At 48.3% G+C, this 21,598-nt stretch overlaps 1 protein-coding gene across 4 annotated transcripts in view; it reads left to right on the top strand.

Annotated features, from left to right (window-relative positions):
- The first annotated feature begins 911 nt into the window (after positions 1–911).
- SYNDIG1L (synapse differentiation inducing 1 like) overlaps positions 912–21,598 on the top strand; it is a 57,049-nt gene continuing 36,362 nt past the window's right edge. For 2 of the 4 annotated variants that reach the window (XM_074955935.1, XM_074955937.1), the window contains exon 1: positions 18,432–19,042. The gene's annotated coding sequence lies outside the window, so the exon portion shown is untranslated. Of the gene's footprint in view, positions 990–18,427; positions 19,043–21,598 lie in introns of those variants that run through there. The other 2 variants (XM_074955939.1, XM_074955938.1) reach the window with 2 other exon arrangements.

Below are 21,598 nucleotides of genomic sequence, written 5' to 3'. Positions count from 1 at the left end.
GGGAACATGGACTATCCCAGGAATGAGAGAAGCTGGGAGTGTCGTAGGCTATGGAAATATAGTTGTGTCTTCTTTCTCCCCTCTCCCACTCTCTGTGGGGCTCCCTCCATACTCTTTCTGAGCGATCTCATCTGCTCACACAACTTTACCAATCTTCTTTACACTCATGAATCAAAGATTTACCTTAATCCCCTGTCTCACCCTGCCTTTCTGACATCCTCTGGTTGCCTCATGGTCACCTCAGCTTAATGGGGCAAAACTGGGCTCCATGTCTTTCTGCCTAACCCCTTTCCCTTCCCTCCTTTCTTTGTCACTATGGATAGAGCACCACCATCCTCTCTGTAATCCAGGCTGGCAATGTGGGGGTCAGCTTCAATTCCTCCCTGTCTCTTGCCCCATCCATCCAGGGTGTGTCCAAATCTTGACACTCCTTTCTCCAGAGCATCTCTAAGATGAGGCTTTCTCTCTGTGCAAACAACCCAAATGCTTGTCCAGGACCTCAGCATCTCCTGCCTTGATTATTGTAACCTCCTCTCCTGCCTTCCTGACACTCACATTGTCCCCACGTTAGTCCATTCAAAATGCAGCTGCTAAGCTCATCTTCCTTGCTGCCACTCTGACCTTTGTGCCACCTTTATTAATCCCTCCGCTGGCTCTCCCTTGCATCAGGTTTGAGCTTCTTCTCCTTACCTTCAAGGTCCTTTTCAACTTTGCCCCTCCCTCATTCCCTGATAGTCTCTTACTGCATATCCCCACCCGCTCCGATCTGCTAACTATGCCAGCTTTGACCATCTATTTTTCTGCCTCCTCCACAGCTGGCTTTGTGCTTTCTACCACATCAGATGCCTGCCATGAGGTGATAGACCACTACCTTCTCCTTCTTCCAGTTCACCTGCAGACCCACCTCTGCTGCGATGCCTACAACACACAGGCCACCTCGCTGATCAGAATGGCAGTTGGGGATAGCGGACGTGTATCTGTTAAAAATGGTATGTGTTTTTCTTCCTTCCCCTCATATATCCCTCCTCTTTCTGAGAGTAGGCTCTTTGTGGCTCAGTATATCTGTGGATAGTGCCTAGCACAATGTGGGTGCTACCATATATAAATGAACACCAACTGTGCATCTTAGATTAGTCTTGGTGGCTCCACCTTTCTTTTTACTGTAAAGCACAGACTCAACTGCTTTTTCGTAGGCGCTGCAGCAGGAGTGCGTCTTTAGGAATGATCCGGATGAGGTGAGAGAGGAGGCTTGACACATATTTTTGGAAGAGGATTCTTGCAAGGAAAAGGCTGAAGGAGCAGGCCTCTAATATACCCATAGCCTGCACTGCTAAGCGCTTTAAGGGATGTCAGGGCTAGGATAGTCAATCCACTGCTTTATTGGCAGCTGACATGAAGATAATCTGATCAATGTAGCTCCAGCCAGCAAGTGAACAGGCTGCTGCTTTCTGAACGTGCTGCAAGGAGCGATGGAGAAGCCCTGCTGAGAGGGAATGACAATAATTGAACCTCATGGCCAGGTGGGCACGTGTTGCTCTTGCAAGGTGATGACAAATGCTGTAAATCAGGGCAAAGCCTGTGCAAACTGCACAACTGGGAAAACATAAAACACTTTGGTACCTTGCCCTCATGGTGCCTGGGGCTGACAGTGTCCTTGCAAACACCCAAAAAGCATGTCCAAAGCCTTGTGTGGTAAACGGTGCATTTCCCAGCTCCTGTCAATAATCAGGAGCCTGTGGAGCAGTTTGCACCCTCATATGGCTGCACCAGTGGGAGCAAACAGCATCTGTAGCTTTCTTTTGGAAAAATCCACAACATGGCAAATGATAAGGGAATCCTAGAGATTAGACCTGGAAAAGTCCTGTCCGATCACTTCCTAGTCTGTCCTCTGTGGCCAGTAGCAAGTCTCAAGGGTTGAGTCATTTTCCTCAGGGAAGCCCTTACCACATACTGGGGCACACTAAGTTCTGCAATCCTCACTGGCATCAGCAGGAACAGAGCAGAGGATCTTCGGCCCCAAAGACAGTCATTCCCCTGTTGCTGGAGCTAAAAGTGAATCCTCAGTAGCTTCTGTAGTAGTAGAGCTTATACCTTCCACGGGTCACAGTCAATAGAAGGCTATATGACTTCAGGCACTTGAGCAGGTTTAACATCCTGTCCAGTAAGGGTCCGTAGTGACCCAGGCAGACTAGCCAGTACATTACACACTCTCTTTGCATAAGAATGAGCTCTCCCCTGACATGTAGTGATGCACTGAGGGAAAAGACTTCAAGAGCAAATGTATTTGCACAGATATGCCTACTCTGCCTTGGAGCAGAGCATGATGGAGTTGCTTTGCCAAAATGACCAATTTGGGCTGGTTTTGGGTTATAAATCACTCTAGTATTTGAATGCAGGGGTAATGAAGTGTTGTTATCCTTATTTTATGAGCAAAGGTCAGCAGAACTATGCTTAGCATGCCCTGTTTGATGGGGTTACCCTAAACTGAACCTCACTTGCTAAGCAGGGGGAGGGGTGCCAAATCCCAATTAAGATGACAGTGGCTGGGTCAACTGTTTTTAGCTGGGGAGGCGGGGGGAGATGCTGTTGAAAGAGTTCTAGAGACCATTTGACCAGCTCCTTTCCAGTGTTTAAACGTTGAGCTAATTAGATTCAATTGAGAGTCTTTGTTTCTAGGTAGTGGTTCCTGGTGCTCTTCTCACTGCTGAGCAGGTCTAGAGGCTCAGTCTTAGACCTTGTGTGGGGATAATGTTTCAGCAAAAAAAAATCCAGAAACTGTACTGGCAGTGAGGTTCTCCACCGTCTGCTGATATCACTGAGAGCTGAAATCAGTCAGAGCTGGGGTAAGTGGTAGAACTTCAGAACGTGATGTTCAGTGAGTGGTGGTGGCCAGCAGTGGCAGAGAATGACAGCCAGAGCCATTCCTTGGGTACAGCGAATCGGGGCGACTGCCCCAGGCCCCGTGCTTTGGGGGCCCCCACGCTTTGATAAAATCGTGAGGAGGTAAGGCGAGTGGGGTGAGGAGGCAAATGGGGAGATGAGCGGCAGCGGGCAGGGGGGTGAGGAGGAGCCCCCTACCAGAACCTCCCCCTCCCTCTCAGTGCCTATTGTGGATCAGATGTTTTGGGGTGTCAGGGGGTGCTGGTGGGGAGGGGAGAGGAGCAAGGGCGCAGCGCTCTTGAGGGAAGGGGGTGGAACTGGGTGGGGAAGAGGTGGGGGCAGGAAGAGGCAAGGCGGGGTGGAGGTGGGGCATTGGGGGAAGGGGTGGAGTTGGGGGTGGGGTCTGGGCGGAGCTGGGGGGAGCGCCTCCCAGCACATTAGAAACTCAGCGCCTGTGTCCCGGGCCCTGCACCTCCCTAGGGATGGCCCTGATGGCAGATATCAGCAGAGAGACAGGGGCAGCTATGAGCCAGCTGCAGTGGTAGCAGCAGTAGAGGCATGGATCAACAACCCGTCGCCCCGCCCCCCGGGGCGGGAGATGAACTGATGTGAACGCACCGCTGAACGCTGAGTCTTCATTAACCAAGGACAGCCAACTGTGAGCAGGGTGCAGCAGAGGGAGTGGGGTGTGGTGTGTTGAGGGACATTTGTTTGTCAGACTTTCACACCACAAGGTGAGAAACAGGCAAAGGTCACTGCCCAACGCCCTGTGGGATGGGTGTTTGCCTGTGCTCACATGCTTTTGAATCACAGTTGTGGTGTTCTCCCAAATTAATGTTGGGTCCTCTTTTTAGCTTGTTAATAAAAGTTCTCTTTTGTTAAACACAGATTCAGTGCTTGCGAGTGAGGAAGTATTGACTCTTAAAGATGCCCAGAGGTGGTGTTAAATTTTCCCAGATTACTGGGTGGGGCGGGGCCCGAGATGGTTCTATTTTGTATTGTAAAGAGGAACCCCTAGATATTGAACCCAGCCCTTGTTGCTGCCAACTCCACCTGGCAGAAGCGTTACATTTGTTTAGACAAAACTCATCCCTGAGCATACAGGAGTCACAGTTTAGACCAGCCATTGGGCACCAATTGTGACAATTCACAGAATTGCACAGTTGTCCTTTATCCTGCACGCCAGAGCTGCACCTCCCCAGTGGAGGCTCCTTGACTGGGATTTCTTTGACTTATTTTATAGCAAGCAGTAGCACATTCTGCCTCCCTGTCTGCGGATGAATTTATCTGAGCAGCTACACTTGGGCAGCCTATAAACAACCCATGGACTGGCTTTGAGGGGAGGGAGACTCCTGTATTAAGATCCTCCAGGGTGAAGGAGTGGGTGACTTAATAAATAGGTCTGTTCCCTCTCTAGCCACTGTGATTCTGTGAACTCATTTCAGTAATGGGGCAGTGAGCAATTCTGCTTTACATTCTGGTACATTCCCAATAATTAAAGCCTGTTTATTCCTTATCTGAACTGATAATGAAGGTGGACGTGACATTAGGCTGAATACTTGATCCTGGACCTCCTAGTATATTGCTTTGTCATCACTTTCCTTTTGAGGCTAAATTTTGTTGTCCCTTTAGGAAAGCACTCCACCATGAGGAAAACAAATACATTTCCCATGTGTGTGTGCAGATACTCACCTGGAATACTGGGTTCAGCTTTGGTCACCCTCTCTCAAAAAGGATATGGCAGAAATAAAAGGGGTTCAGATTAGAACAGAGGTACCCAAACAGTGGGATGCACTTCCTAGGGGAGGGCATGGAGGAATGTTCGGGGAGGCATGGCTGAGACCCAGGCCAGCTCCCATGGGGGAGCGGGTAGGGAGTGCCATCCAGCTCCACTCCCAGCCTCGGCCCTGGCTTCTGGCCCTGTGCCCAGGGTTCCACTCTCAGCCTCAACCCCATCCCCAGCTGTGGCCCCAGCCTCAGCCCCTGCTCGGAAGCAGGGGCTGAGTTGTGACTGGCTAAGCACTGCCTCTTACTCTGGGCAGATTGCAAGAGATCCGTCTCTCCCTAGATGCTTAAAATAAACTGAGGGCAGGTATCATAAACATACAGCTAAGGGTAGCATATAATCCCTCCGTTACCTGTAAAGGGTTAATCAGTTCCATTAACGTAGTTGGCACCTGACCAGAAGGACCAATGGGGAAAGAAGATACTTTCAAATCTGGTGTGGGGAGGTTTGTATGGTTTTTTTTGTGTGTGTGTGTTCTCTCTGGAGGCAGAGAGAGAGAGAGAGAGACCAAGTAAATAATCCAGCTCCTACTGAATGATACATCTAAATTTACAGAAATAGTAAATAATAGCAGGGAAATGTGTTAGAGTATCTTTTGTTTTAGCTTGTGAATTTTCCCTATGCTAAGAGGAAGGTTCATTCCTGTTTTTTTGTAACTTTGAAGTTTTTTGCCTCGAGGGGAATCCTCTGTGTTTTAAATCTTATTACCCTGTAAAATTATCTTCCATCCTGATTTTACAGGAGTGTTTCTTTTACTTTTTCTTTATAATAAAAGTTCTGTTTTTAAGAATCTGATTGGGGTTTTTAGTGTCCTAAAAACCCAAGGGTCTGGTCTGTGCTCACCTTGTTTACTCTCAAGCCTCCCCAGGAAAGGGGGTAAAGGGCTTGGGGGGGATATTTTGGGGAAACAGGAACTCCAAGTGGTCCTTTTCCTAAATTTTTGTCTAACTCACTTGTGGTGGCAGCAATACCTTTCCAAGGACAAGGAAGAATTTGTGCCGTGGGAAAGTTTTTAACCTAAAATGGTAGAGATAAGCTTAGGGGGTCTTTCATGCGGGTCCCCACATCTGTACCCTAGAGTTCAGAATGGGGAGGGAAACTTGACAGCAGGTTAGGTGGTTTCAGGAGAAAAGTGATGCTGTTTGTAATGATGGATTTGATGCCTTGGTTGGCATTAGAAATGCATTCATGGGTTAAGGAGATCTAGATGGGATTATAAAGCATTTTTTACTTTTTTTTAAAAGTACTTTCCAGTTTGCATCTTCTCAGATGGCTCTAAAATAACCTCTTTGGTTGGTTGATTCTGGTAAAGTCCATCCAAACTATTACCTTTTGCCCTGCACACTTGAATTTTGGAGAACTGAAATACTTCCCTGTTTGCAAATGATTTTTATTCTGAGGTTGAGCCAGCTGTTGATACAGCTACAATCCATAGCCACAAGAATGGGCTGAAAGTTCAAACAGCTGAATAGACTTCATGCATTGCTTGCTGTTGCAGCTGAATATCTAAAGGAAAACAAACTCATTGGCTGACTCTCCTTAGAATAATCCCCCAACAATAGCCTCTGATTAGAAAAGAATTTCTGAGTTGGTCTGAAGGAAGCGTGGTACCACAGGGTCGCAGATGATATTATTGGCATCTGTCTAGCACTATTGTTATCCTGGGAGTTATAGAGAAACCTGAATCCATGTTGTGTCCTTATATGACCCTGGTTCCTTAGTGCGTCCTGTAGTGATTATATTTTTATCAGTTTGTCCCCGGGGGATCTTGCCTCCAGTCTTGTAAGAATCCTTCTGTTAATCCAACCCTCTCAAGGTGTGTCAGTGGTTGAAGTGAGCAACAAGATTTCCGCTATGGATTTCACGGAGCACATCAGTGCTATTGGCAACAGTACTTGGTCCTTAGCCGGGAGAGGTGCTGTTCTCAATGTGCTACACTTACTGTAGAGATGGCACTTCCATTATAAGCCTCTATTTCCAGTGGCTTATCTCTTTTGGAAAGATTACCCTTTGGGCTGCATTTTTCTCCTGCTTGTTCTCAGCCCAAAAGTGGTGTCTTGTGAAGATGGATTAAAAATTGGCTTGGGTGGCTTTTGAGATATTCAAAGAAGAGGAAAGTGTCTTCAGCACCACAGACATTTTCCAGATGCTGCTTTTCCTCCCTGTCCTTGATACAGTAACTCCAGTGAGTTCCTTGCCAGCTCCATTTTCCTCACTGACGCTAAGTGCCTTAGTCCTGTTTGAAGCAATGTGGTTTATAAATAACAGAATAATCTGACAGTAGCACCTGGAGCACGCTCACCATGTTACTGGCCTTTGCAAGGCACGAGCACCAGAGAATGCAGTGCTCTGAGCCTGTGAGAGCTGGGTGGGCTTGGTGAGTCTCCTGCCCCATGCTTGCGGGCGCTCAGTAGTGCTACGAGCACAGTCAGCACTGCTTCGCTCTCCACAGGATCTTCCCCCGCATGGCTCAGGGCCAGAGCCCCTCATGGGGGACTTAATGAAGAGCAGGACTGAGCCCTTAGTGTTGTTCCTTAAGTTCACAATGGCCTTGACAAGCCCTCGGGGAGCACTGCCTGGGGAAAGACTGCAGCCTTCTCTGTGCCCATGAGTGTGACCTTGTGCCCTGACTGGTACCTTGTTTGTGGCTCCCTTTCCTGAGGGTGCCAAACAGCAACTCACTAAAGAAGGCTCTAAGCCCAGTTGTCTTTGTTTGCAGTGAAGGAATGTACTAGTACCAGTGGTACAGAAATGGGGGGGAAATGCTCAAGGACAGGTGAAATCACTCATCCCTTAGCCTACAGGAGTCCTCTGGACAGCACTGTTAGGCTGCCACAGAGTTTAGCTACTATTATCCTCCTATGAGGGGAAATAGTCATTTGTCCCTCAGCCTGAAACTGCATATCTGGCCCCCTGACATCTCAGCGTGTCCCAGTTATGTGTGCCAGAGAGTGGCTGAACCTCCTTCCACCCTTTTCCCTGGAATTCCCCCCCCCCCAAGCCTTTTCCCACAGTGGTTGTTGCCCAACAGTTATTCTCATGCCACTGCTTTTCATCCCTCTTCTATCTAATCTGAGTGCTGAGTCCTTGGAGGAGGTTACTGGTCAGAGCATGTGGCTTCTGGAGCGCTGAGCTCTCTGCATTCCAGCCCCCTAACTGACAGAAAGCAACAGCAGAAAAAGCTGACTGAACTCAGTGGCCCTGATTTTGTCGCTCACACAGTAATTGCTGTGGCTCACATCCAGGCTAATGTTGTACTGTACTTAGAATCACAGGGCTAGAAGGGTCCACAAGGGTTATCTAATCCAACCCCCTGCCAAGATGCAGGATTTGTTGTGTGTAAACCATCCAAGACAGGCTCCTTTTGAAAACCTAAAGGAATGAAGGAAAGTAGGACACTAAATAAAATCCTATATACTTACCCATGTTCTAGACGGTGCGGTTGATCTAAGCAAAGGATACAGATCTGGGTTGTTTAATCCTTGACTGAATCCTGGCACAGAGAGATGGTAGCCAGGCCTTGGGGTGGGGAAGAGTTAGGGAAGAGCTTGGTGAATGGTTTGAGAGGTGCAAGCTATGGGCTGCAGGGAGTCAGTCTGTAACAGAGAAAATCAACGCTATCCCAGCGGGAAGCTACAAATCTAGTCTTCTCCTCTCTCCCTGACTTTTTCCTCCTTTTATCCTGCCTTGTCCTCTCTTTTGCCTTCTGTTTTCTTTCTCTCTTCCCTTCCTCCCTTTCTGTCTATTTCTTCTGCTCTCCCAACCTCCTCCACAGGGAGAGAGCTCAGGATAACTTTGATTCACAGGATATCCACCAGGCTGAGCACAGCGGAACAGGTGTGGGGAAACCATGAAGGCCTGATGGGTCACAGGCCGCCAGAGTGAACATGAGACAGAGGCCATAGGCTTGAGGGTTGGGGAAGTTGGACTCTGGACATAGGCTTATTGTGATGGAACTGAGAGTATCTGAAGACTTGTAGGGGGAATTCTAAGTGGTTTATAATTTACCAAGTGTTGTGGTGGATTGTCCATCACTGACCATTTTTAAATCAAGATTGGATCTTTTTGAAAAGGTATGCTCTAGGAATCATTTTGGGGAAGTTCTCTGGACTTGTTACATAGGAAGTCAGACTATATGGTTACAGTGGTCCCTTCTGGTCTTGGACTCTGTGGTGTTGGAGGGATTGTGGGTTCATTGGAAAGGAATCAAAGATCTTTCCATAGAGGATCAGGGATGGGGACTGCGATCTTGTCAGAAGAGATCGAGAATGGGATTGCAGAGTCCGGAAAACGGGTGTGGTTTGACACTTGTGGGTTGGGTGCTGGAAGAATGGCCTATCTATGGGTGTCTGGCCTCAGTTTATAGTTTTTGTCCCTCTAAAAGGCCCAGTATGCTGTGGGGAAGGCAGCCTCAGAGCCCATGTCATTTGAATTCACTGTCTGATCATCTGTGGATTTGTGTGGCTCTTTTCTGCATTCCCTCCTGTCTGCCAATGATGATGATTATTGGTTGAGTGCTGCTGATGTGTTTGGTGCTGAACAGAACAGAGTTGAGAGAGGTCTTGCCTCCAGGGACTTTGTCAAGCCAAGACCAAGATACCGACTTCCACGTATTCACAGGGTGCCAGAATTCTGTGCTGAATGGAAAACAATGAGCAGCACTTGTGCCATGAATCGTCTTCCAATGCTAATTGCTGTTACTTCAAACCCAAATACTGCCGGGATCGCTTGCCTCCCTGAGATGACTCATGTGGCTCAGACGTGACAGTTCAGCCTTTTCCTAGTTATTCAAGAGAATAATAATGCTTAAAATGTGTGGTGGGGGATGGGTTCCTATTCATGCTTGCTGAGCTGAATTTGCCTAAACTTTCCCCAAAACATTTCCCTGGGGTCTGACACCAGGCGTGAAATGTTTCCAGTTTTGAAAGTTAGAAGTCACTGGCTACGGGGGTTTGTGATGAGAACATGGTCTGAGTTTTACCTGTGGCAATGCTGGATGTCAAATCAAGGCTGAAAACTGGGCAGACACCGGACATGTGGGGTGACTATCTTGGGCATTTGCTCTCCTCCAGGGAATGATACTTTCAAAGCCAGAAGAAGAATGTACACCCTTCCTACCTAAAACACAAAGGGCTTTGTACAGAGGCCTGTAGGTGAAACATGCACCCCTTGTCAAGATGGGGACTTTGTGGGGCAGAATGCGGGTTCTGGGAGCACCCATGTAGCCCCCGTTGCCCCTGCTGTCGGCTGTGAAGTGATCAAGCTGAAGTGGGTAAGATCCCTGTGGAGCTCATGTAGCTGCCACTTGATAGCTTATTCCTCATCCTGCTGCTTGTCTTTCATCTCAGGCTTCACCAGTGTTGTAAAGCTTCATTTCCAGAGACTTGCCTCCTGCCAATAGCTGAGTTAGGAGCTCCCCAGGGCTCTGTCTCTCAGACTCTAAAGAAGATTTATTCAGCTATTAGACAGCGGGGGACCTGCTTTCAGGTAGGTGAGGGCAGATGCAGGTTGTCCCAGTCTCAGGTGGGATCAGACAAATTTGTGCACACAAGGAGCTGGACGGAGAGCACGTGCACAGGGGAGGGGAGTGCCTTTATCAGTGTGGAGAACTATCCCACTCAATAGTGCAGGTTAGGCCATGGTGTCCTGGGGCACCTCATGGCCAGGAAAATACCAACAAACTGGAGGGAATGCAGGAAAGAGCTGCACAAATTATTAAGGAATAGAGATACTGCAGAACAGATTACTTGAGGAATTGAAAGGATGCAGGTCACGAGTTCAAAGCCAGCTCAGGTAGACAGAAGCTTCCTCTTAGTCATCTTCTCTCCAAACACAGTAGTCTTTATGTTGTTAATTTCTTCCTACTTTCCAGACCTCTAGGGGCCAGTCAGCACAAATCGAAGTCAATGGCACTGACTGCAGGGGTGCTGGATCAGGGCCCTCCATCACTTTCATTGTCCTTCTTGGGGCATCAGAAGTGAACAGGTTATTTCAGGTGAGGGCATACCATTGATTTATAGTCCCAGACAAAAATGACATTAAAATGGAGTGAAGGGGGAGAGTATCTATCTGTAATTTAGGGTCAAATATGTTAAAGGACTGTTGTAATTATCCCAACCCCAGACGTGTTAAACCCAGGAAATTCACAGTTAAGGTTAAACTTAAAAGAAATCCAAACATGTTTAGGTACAGAAATGCACAATGAGGACATCCAACCAATCTTGACTCTCCCTGCTATAGGCTCTTCCAGCTTCTCATATAGTTAAAGCTCACTGCAATCTTCTGCATGGGTACACGGAAATAATTTTTTTTATTTAATGGTCATTTTTTCCCTAGTTAATCTTCATCATTTAAGTTTCTCCTTCAGCAGAAATTTCAACTCTGCCCTGCAGAGATGTCCTGGAAATGCCACATGATTATGATTAAGGCATGTCAGTGTTTATGGAGCCAGATTAGAACAAACTGATTATTTTTTTAAAATCATATTTGGGTTTAGTTTTGTTTTCCCGGTTTCCCCCCCCTTCATGGAGTCACTACACTTCTGTTTTTTTCCTAATTATATATATATTTTTTTACATAAACACTAAATAAGAAACCCAAAGAGAATGTTGCCATGTAATATTTCTAATCATTTGAAGATATGAAGTACCAACCATGCACCATTTAAAAAATGTTAACTTTATGGCCAGATTCACTTGTGCATTCTGGCTCCTTTACCCCACTTTGGAACAGCAGAAAGCAGCCAGAGAATGCAGGCCAGCTAGAATGGGTTTACTGCTGCTTCTGCTAGAGCAATGCAAAACAGCCAGCATGTACACTGCGGGTTTCCCCTTCCCTCTTGTCGTCCAAATTCCGCTTGTCTGTTGCACTCCCTACGTTCACACGCCCACTCTGACATTCCCACTACTACTGGCACTTCCCTGTGCGCATATCTATGCGCACATATCCCTGAGTGTGCACATGCGCACACACACACACCATTTTCCTCTTCCCTTCTGTACGTCCCCTATATTCCCCTTGTCAAGGATCCACAGGATTTGTCCTATGCCCCAGCTTTTAAACAGTCCCTTGGAGGAACCCCTTCAGTGTGCCAGGCTCCTAAGTGGTCCCACTCTTCTTAAGGGTAGGCTATGAGACCTCAACATCTCCAAGACTGAGCCTCTGGGCTCCAGCACTCATGTTTCACACCATGAGTTCTGTTCAGTGAGTCGAGTTGAGACAGACTCCTGTTCAGAGACTTGCACCTCAGCAAGTATTTGCAATGACACCAGGCAGCCTTTTTAAAACCGAGTAAGGTATGTTAGTGAACCGGAATACAGCATCTGGAAGTCGTTGGTTAGTATAGAGAAGCAAAGGTGAAGACAGTTCAGACTGGCCAGTCTCCTGGCTCTACCCAGACAAGCTGCCATAGAATCAATTTTGGCTCTGTTTCTCTCTCTTAGTCCCAGGTGAGTGCTCTTGTGTCTCTCCCAAAGACCAGCTCTTCTCCCAGCACCTTTCAACTCTTGGTCCATTGTCTTCCTCCAGCAGACTTATGCTGAGTTCATATGTTCCGCCTGCCGGAGTTTCCCGTGAGTCAGTTGTTCAGTCTTTGGGATTCTCTCTGTCTTTCTGGATCCTCCATTGAGATGGGTAGGTTTCAGCCAATCCCCTCCTGTCTAGATGTGGTGCAATGGGTGGCCTTTGAAAGATATTTAAGATTGATGGTCTTTGTGTGCTGTTGTTGTTTTTCATAATTGAATATTTATCTGCCACAAAGACTTGCTCCTTTTCATCTCCCATTGTTCTTGATGGGACTGAAGCCACAGCAGCCCTCAGGAAGACAGTGGCCCCCTATGCTGTGTGGTAGCAGAGGCACTTCGTCTCATTGACAGTGAGAGAGAGCCTTCTCAAAATGGCAGCTGTGGCTTCAGTCCCATAGAACAATGGGAGATAGGGGTGTGTTTTGAAAGGAGGCAGTTCTTTGTGGAATTCTCTGTAGGAAAACATTGTATCCTTCAGCCTCTGCAGGAGGAGACATTTTTCATTGTGAAGAATAATTGGGTGAAATGACCATTAATCCCCAAAGAGAAATATTCAAATGTAGCATATATACAAGATTTTAGTGAGTTTTAACTACAGTTAGTTTGAGCAGGCTATGTTGTTGAGAATATTGGGGGCAAAATAAATTCTGACACTGGGTACTACATGTCAACTCAACCCTCCTACCTACGGAATCATTGCTGATGCCTCCATAAGAATGGCAATGTAATATTTTTGCTGCTATTCTCTATCCCTTTCTCAGTACAACCTACCACCATGTTTGCTCTTTTGGCCATTCCTGTGCATTAAACAGATTGGTTTCACTATATTGTCCACAATGACACCCAGGTCTTTTTTCCCCTGAATGGTTACAGTTAATCTAGAATTCACTGGAGTATACAAATAGTTCAGATTATTCCTCCCAGTGTGCATCACCTTGCAATTGTCCATACTGAATTCCATCTCCCATCATACTGCTCAAATAACTGTAATTAGTTCCTCTGATGTTCCCTATAGTCTTCTCTGCACTTGACTAACCCGGTGATTTTTTTTTTTTAATCCGCTTCAAATATTGACTTCAACATTCCTCCACCCACTCCCCAATCTATAATAAATAGATACATAAAATCTGGCCACTTATTTTGATGCCTAAGTAGATGCTGAGCTCTTTAGCAAATCAGGCTTTTTCTGATGTGGTCTGGGCTCAGCTTAATACAGCTGCCTGAGTCTGGACTTTTAGAGAAGTTTGTGCTTTTCCCAAAAGCATTTACATCCTCTTGAGTCTGATGTCATTCCTCTTCCTTTTATCTTTTTTCTTTCCTAGCCTAATCAGCTGCCTTGAGGACATCCTGCAGCAGAATCCTCATCTGAAAAACCCTCCAGTTATTTTGGACCCTTGTTTGGTGGGGGTTTTTTTGTGTTTTTTTTTTTTTTACTGGCACTAAACCCTTGATCTGAAATAACCACTTGTTACTGTTTGCTGAGAGTTCAGGTTTCTCATTTAACGTGATCAGGTTTTTGGCTGCCAGTAATGAAATGTTAACAGATTTGTCCTGGCATAGTTATTTGTTGCTTTGTCTGTTAGATGAAGAATGCAAAGCATAGGACGTAGTGGCAATGGTGCTTCTAACATCTGACGTACCATTTACCATCTCCTTCCAATGCAGAGTAACCCCAGAACAAAAGCATGACTTTTTATTCATGTAGTTTGTCCATAGTAAGTTTGTTTTGAAACAGAGGCATTGTTTGAGTGGTCTAATGGCTACACTGTGATATGTCCACTGGTATATAACAGTGGTTTTCAAACTTCTTTTTTTTTTTTTTTTTTTTCTGGCAACCCAGTTGAAGAAAATAGATGCCCACGACTCAGTGGAGCTGGGGATGAGGGGTTTGGGGGAAGGGGACTCAGCGCTGGGGCAGATGGTTGGGGTGCCAGAGTGAAGGCTTCAGGGTGGGGCCGGGGGGGGGTTAGGGTGCAGGAGTGGGCTTGGTTTGGTGGGGGGCTCAGGGCTGGGGCAGGGGGTTGGGGTGCGGGAGGGGCTCTGGGCTGGGGGTGAAGGCTCTGGGGTGGGACCTGGATGACTGGTTTGGGGTGCAGAAGGGGCTCCGGGTTTGGGGGGGCTCAGGGCTGGGTCAGGGAGTAGGGGTGCAAGGTTGAGGGGTGCAGGGTTGGGGGGGGGGCTTACCTCAGGGGGCTCCTGGTCAGCAGCGCAGCAGGGGTGTTAAGGCCGGCTTCCTGCCTGTCCTGGCACCGCAGACCGTGCGGCACCTTGGGAGCAGCCAGCAGCAGGTCCAGCTCCTAGGCCCAGAGGCCTGCCAATGGGAGTGCTGGTGCTTGGGGCAGAGGCAGCCCGCAGAGCCCCGTGGCGCCCCACCCCCACCTAGGAGCTGGACCTGCTGCTGGCCACTTCCAGGGGGCACAGCACAGTGTCAGAACACATAGGGACTAGCCTGCCTTAGCCGGGCAGCCCCGCTAATGGGACTTTTAACGGCCCAGCCGGCAGTGCTGACCAGAGCTGCTGCGACCCAGTGCCTTACATTCTGTGACCCAGTACTGGGTTGTGACCCACAGTTTGAAAACTACTGGTATATAATATAATGAGATCTCATTTCCCCTAACTGCATGCGTCCTTGCCAGAGGTCTCCTTGCCACTCAAGCTGAGATCAGGGACCACTTATTCCCCTTTTTTTTTTTTTTTTTTTTTTGCTAATGGACCCATTTCATTCATCCCATTAGACGTATAAATATCCACAGTGAGGCTCAGCAGAGCAAGAGACTTTGCACATTATTGCTTCAATCCTTTCTGAATTCCTCTTTTGTTCCTTGTATGAAAAATGTTTCTGTATTGTATGTGGTTCCTTCCCTCCTCCCCCTTCCCCCCCCCGCCCCCAGACTTTTATTAGGTCATCCAGTCCTTCTGCATGTAGCCACCTGAGTGACTGGACCACAAGTTTCCATGTGCTTTTCCCCTTTTCTCTTAAAGCTGCACACTGGCCTGCATTCATAAAAGTTAACAGATCATCATGGTGCTAAGCTGTTTTTACACACCCTCTCACACACACAACTCCAGCAGAGAGACATCCTGGGTCAGAGTCTTTGATTCAGGATGTTAATGTCATCTTATTGTCATCAAAGCAGGGGACACAGAGCTGCAGCTCTGCTGCTAAGTAGTATCTGTAGAAGTTTGGGAGGGCTAATCCCCCACCCTGTCTGGGTAATTACAGCGCCTGCATTTTAATCCGGTGATTGCGTGTGGCCCTTATGAAGGGCAGAGCGGCTCCATTGAATTGACAAAAGCAGCTTGTGGGGATTTTGATGGGGCTGCTGTGGCAGAGACTATCATACTTTGGTAATATTGCTGTTTTGATTACCCATCCATCTAGTCCTTTCGGCGTGCGTTTCAGCAGCTTATCATAATGTAAATTCAAACTGGTTTGACAGGAATTAGCAAGCTGTATATCAAGGTATTTCATCTGGCTGGCGACCTTTTCTTTGGGGCTCTCCGGTGATTTGGGCAGTGGGGTTTTGCTGAGACGTACAGTAAGAGCTCACTTTTATGGTAATTTACTGTCAGACCCCAGAGTCCTTTAAACTTCTGTTTTCTGGAAAAGGTTTGCAAGAGCTCTTCCCAAGACCTTGCCATATGAGTCGTTCTAGGATAACAAGGCTTTGTCCCTTACAGGCCCTCTCTGTTTACCTTTAATCAGCACACGTTGCCTGAACCTTGCTGCAAGTGGCTTGATAACCAAGGCAAACAGGAGTGTGGGCACCCTGTCTCCAGCCATGTGCCAGCTGAAACTGTGCCCATAGATTCTAGCTGCTCCTGGTGACGTGTAGTCAGGATCATTATCTAGGATTTTCACCGAGCTAACGCATTTGGCACCAAACCTCGTTGCTCCTAGGGCTGCAAAAGGAGAGTCCCATCACCTTCTCCTTGTTTTATTGTTACCCTGCATTTTGGTTCAGCCAACTATAGGTTGGAGGTCTGCCACCAATTCTGAATTTGGATCCAGGTTTGGATTACAAACTTACCCCAAATCCAGGGGTGTCTGTATGCAGGGGTTTGCTTTGAGCCCATCTGAGGTTTGCTCTTAAGAATCCTCTACCGACGCTGCCTGGTGCTGGGTGGGATCTGGCCATGGGGAACCATTCTATTTGGGGGTATTGCTTTGTTATTAGTAGCAACTCTGGGCTCTGGCGAGATTCCCTAGAAGGTAGCCATGTGCTGCGGGAATGAATGTGCATAAGGCTGGCTCACACCCTTTCTATTGGCAATGGAGGAGATGAGCTATCAGGCCTTAAATGAGCTGACAGTCGGTCAGAGTTGGACTCCTGTTCAGACGCAGAAATCACAGATGGGGAGTTCAGGGGCTGTGTTGCTCTTGTTATCCAGCTCAATCCAATGGCTCACCTCCATGCTATTCCTGTTAAATGATCTCACTGCTGTGGCTAGAAAGAGAGGGTATGTCTGACTGGGAGAATAATACAAAGATAGAAACTTTTCTGCTCACACTTTGGAGACTTGTTTCTGGGTATGTCTACACTGCAACTAGACACCTGCAGCTGACCTGCACCGGCTGACTCAGGCTTGTGGGGCTTTGGCTAAGGGGCTGTTTAACTGTGGTGTAGACATTTGGGCTCAGGCTGCAGCCTGAGCTCTAGGACTCTGCGAGGTTTGAGGGTCCTAGAGCCTGGACTGCAGCCAGTGGAGCACGGCCCAGCCGTGGGTGTCTAGTTGCAGAGTAGACATACCCAGAAACAAGCCTCCAAAGTGTGAGCAGAAAAGATTCTATCTCTGTCTCATTCTCCCAGTCAGAACTCTGGTGGCACCTGGGAGCTAGGCCATCAGAAATGTCTATACATTTGCAATAACCTGCCAGCCACTCATGGAGTATGTGGGAAGCAGAAATCACGTGGTGGTAGAGGTTAGTCTAGACCCTCCTCCAAGCATTTACAGGAAACACAAATCCTCCTGAGAAGTCGGAGCTTTAGCCTGGGCTGGGCCATGACATTGGGTGTAGAGGCCTACTGGAGATGTGGGATCAGGGCAGTTTGGCTTTGGGGGTGGCATAGAACCACTGTGAGCATGTGGGGATGCAGCATGGCAGTAGGATGCTTTGAACACAGGAATTGCCAGACTGGATCAGAGCCAAGGCCCAGTATCCTATCTCTGAAGGCAACCAGTACCAGATGCTTCAGAGGAAGGTGTAAGTAGGCACATGTGGGATAAAATCTCTTCTCCCGCACCCTCCCCCCCATGTCCGCTCTCACCCTGATCTCTAACAGCTGGAGATTCGTTGGGGCTTCAGCCAGGTTTAATAGCCTTTCCTAAATGTATGTTAGCACTGCCTGTGATAACTGGATATTCTTGAGCATGTTGGGGTATAGCATCAGGGAGATGGCTTCCGTGGAGGCGGGGGGGAGGTCATGCTATCGAAACCATGTAGGGATGTGGTAGTGGTTTTGGGGGTCCAGGAATGTGGCATGGGAGCGCTGTGAGGATTTGAGGAGAAGTCTTGGGGTAACGGCACTGGAACACTTGGGGCTGTTGGCGGCACAGCCCCATGGGAGGTGAAATGGCAGGGCAGCAACCTAGGGCTGTCAGGGACATGACAAGGGAAAGGTGAGAGTTCAGCATGAAAGATGTTCGGGGATGCTGGAGCATAGTATGGGCGAGGCTTGAGGAGGTTTGAGTGGGTTGTGGTCATAGCAGAGATGCAGTTTGAGAGTGTGAGGGAAGCAGTAGAGGGAAGCTGTTTGGGGAAGCAGTTTAGGGGTATTGGGAGAGGCCTGGGGAGCTGTTGGGGAGAGGAGCTGTGGTGGGCTTGGGGGAGTGGGGAAGGAGTTGGCAGGTTGGGGCGCTGTATGAGCTCTTTGGAGTGCAGGTTGAGAGTGGATAAGGGTTATGGGAGTAGGTAGGCTATTGAGGCTTGGCTCGGCTCCAATCTCACTTCATGATGGTGTAGATCAGGATTAACCCAATTGAACTCACACAGGTTTTACCCTGGTGGAAGTCTAGTGAAGGAGATCTGAATCAGGCCCTTTAGTTTTAATTCTATACAAACTCTGTGCTTTAAGAAAGAAATCCCACGTAAAGGAGAAGCTCAACTTTTCCATCCCACAAAAATAAACAGCCAAGCTCTGGCTCCAGGATTCCCAGGTGGATTGAGCCAGCCCTGTCCCACTGGAGCAGAGAGCACACTGGCTGTCCCAGTGAGAGACAGTACCAGAGCTGGGCCTCCTTGACCTTTAGCACTGGCACAGAGCGACCCAGTTTGTCTTTTTCTTGAAATTCTGCTGTGCAGCCCTACCTCTTTTCTTCCCAGGGTGTTTGCAGGAGCAGCAGTGCCAAGGGAAAGGCAGCAAAAAGAAAGAGAATGAAAAAGGCAGCATTTCTGAGCCCTTAGCTGAATTAGCAGGACAAACCTTGTGGGAAGGAGCAGTAATTGGGCAATGTGCAGCTCTCCTTCGGGAATGTTTGCAGCTGATCACACCGCAGCTGGCGTGCTAGAGTGAGTGAACGCTGGGCTCTCTTGACACAGATGGGAAGTAGGGTTTTGCTGCAGCTAGAGGGCTGTGCTGATGCACATCTCCAATGCTGTGTCTGGCTATGCTGATACACATTTCCAGTGCTGTCTCCGGCTGCGCTGAGGCGCGGTCCCCAGTGCTATACCTGGTGCTGTCACTGACTACCTAAGGCTTCCAAGCAAAGCAGCTCAAGAATCCACCCTGAAAGGAGGAGGCTGGAATCATTCCAGGTGAAGGGCTGTTCCTAGCCAGCATCATGCCTGGATCAGGTTTACTTCAGCTACCTTCTCTCCAACTTAGTGGGTGAGGCACTCTTCATCACTCAGGTAAGGAGCATCCCTGGACTTTTCTTATTCAGGGTACTGTCCTGCTTTGATCAGACAATTGCAGCCAGGGCAGGATTAACAGATAGTTATTTCTGGGAGGGGCAGGGGCTGGTTAGGATTTAGCAAAAGATTTTGACCCCCAATATTTCACAGAAATTGCAGAGCCACTTCAGGTGGGTCTGAAAATCTGAGGTGGCCACAGAGAGAAGGGCTCTGTGGACTTTCCCTTACAACTCAGCCCTCTGCTAAAGTTTGGGGATCAGTAATTAGACAGTGTGGCTAAAGAGAACGAATAGTCAAACCATGCATGATAGATGCTAGTCATGTCGCTCAAGGCATCACTGGAAGATGCTGAGGTGCCTGGAAGATGTATAAAAAGCTAAATAGAATAGAAGAGGCAATTAGTCAGTTTGGTTAATTGTGCCAATAACAATACCTTCTACTTGTATGCATGTAACCACCTTTTCAATCCAGGTTTGCAAAGTCCTATTCGCTCTTGGGCAGTGTCTGTGGGAAAGGAGCTGTGTGTTTGCAGTTTCAAAGGGCTAGTGTGGAAGGAAAGTGCCTTTGGTATCTGACCAGTACCTGGCTTGTAATTCATTCTCCTAGGCTGCTCCAGGTTTTATAGAAGCCCCTGCTATTCTACACAGCCCCCCTTTACAAAGCTGCTTGCTTAGCTTCTGAAAACTAGATTCCCTCTGAATGAGCGCAGCATCTGCTACCAGAAACTTCTCCCCCAAAGGAACCTGAAGGGAAAGTGATGATGCTATCTAAATAATACAGATAATAAGTGCAGGCAGGTGTGAGGCTGGCTGAGACTCTCACAGGAAAATCCACTTTGCCTCAAGAGGATAATAGATGGCTACTTCCCAACTCAGCAGCAGGAGGAATTAGCCCATCAAAAAGGGTGTTGATATATTTATCTAGCAAAAGTTTCCAGTGTAATGGAAATAGTTGGCAAATTGCAGCATTTGGAAGCTAAACGCTCTTCATTCTGATTCCCTGCCTCTCCACCAGAGGCAGGGAGTAAACAGGCTACTGGAGAGCAAATACGTTGCTGCAGCTCCCGTTTGGGATCCTCATTCTGTTCAGCACAGGTCCCTGTTTTGGCGGATAGGAGAGCTCTCTGTGGGGCTGTGTGTGTAGGAGTGTCTTCATGTAAGCACTACAGTGGTGCAGCCACACCAATGCAGCGTTTTAAGTGTAGACCTGTGCTTACTCTGCTATTTTTCTAACCCCAAGTGACAGCTGCTTTTGTGGCTTTTGCATGGGACTAGCAAACAGAAGATACGGATTCAAGTTCCATCTCTGCCACTGACTTGCTATGTGATCTTGGGCAAGTCACGAAAAGGTCTCCATGCATCAGTTTCCCCATCTGTAAAATGGGGATAATACTGACTCACCTCATAAGGGGGAGGAAGAGTGTGTGAGGATTTTTATTTATTATGTATTGAGGGAGAGGCGGAGAGACCCTGAGCCAGTACAGTATATGCATAACATTAAGGAAGTGGTCCCCAAACTTTTTCACTTGTGCCCCCACTTACCTGGTCCGTGCCTCCCAGGGAGCTTCAGTGGGGAGCAGGAATCGGGAGCGGAGCCATGGCCAGGAACAGGGCCGCGGTCAGGGCCGGGACCAGAGCTGCAGCTGGGGCTGTGACCAGGAATGGGGCCATTGGCCGCAGAGCTGGGGGCAGAGTGGGTTTGGGTGGTGCTCCCTCCTTGCCCCCCAGGGGCTGGGCCAGGGCCTGCCATGCCCCCCAAATGTTCCTCCGTGCCCTCTTAGGGGGGTGTACCCCACAGTTTGGGGACCACTGCGTTAAGCACATGAGTAGTATCCATTGATTTATATGGGGCTACTTACATGCTGAGGGTTATGCACCTGTTTAAGTGCTTTGCTGGATTCAGGCCCAAGCATCCAAAAGATACTAGATGCTTTACAGAAGTCTGAGACCCAGTCTCCCTGTGCCAAAGCACTTCGGGCATCAGGAGGGGGACAAAGGGAAGAAATCTCAGTGGCATTTCTCCCCAGTTGTTCCTTCAGGGAGTTTGCACCCCCTCCCCCCACCCAAGTCTAGGGGGCTGCACCACAAACCCTGCTTACTCCCCAGGATCTTCACAGATCCCAGAGGATGTTGGTACAGGGGAGCTTGGAGAAGTCTGAAGGGGGGGTTTGTGCCTCTGCAGCAGTTCTTTGGTAGTTTTGGCTCCAACAGAGCTACACTACTAGGGCTTCGCCTGGAACTCCCCTTAAAGGGGAATCCCATCATGGGGTGGGGTGTTACCTTGGTGCCCTGAGCTCTGCTGGGCTGGGAGGGGGAGGATGCATTTCCCCACCTCCTTGTATGCACCCCTCAACTGTGGAGTGCCCTCTAGTGACCAGAGGAACAGGATGCTGTCATGGAGGCAGCTGGGCCCCTTCTACTTGGGAGGGCAAGAGCCAGGCACAGAGGTTTCATCCAGACACAGCTCAAGCGAGCATGATCAGGCCCTTAACTGACTGACTATCATGAGTAAGGCAGCAATTCTTTCACAGAGGTCGTGGAAGTCACAGAATCT

Source organism: Natator depressus, chromosome 6, assembly GCF_965152275.1.
Source record: "Natator depressus isolate rNatDep1 chromosome 6, rNatDep2.hap1, whole genome shotgun sequence".
NCBI classification, from domain to species: domain Eukaryota; kingdom Metazoa; phylum Chordata; order Testudines; family Cheloniidae; genus Natator; species Natator depressus.
The sequence above is the reverse complement of the archived record's forward strand: the minus strand, read 5'-3'. Positions and strand labels throughout refer to the sequence as shown.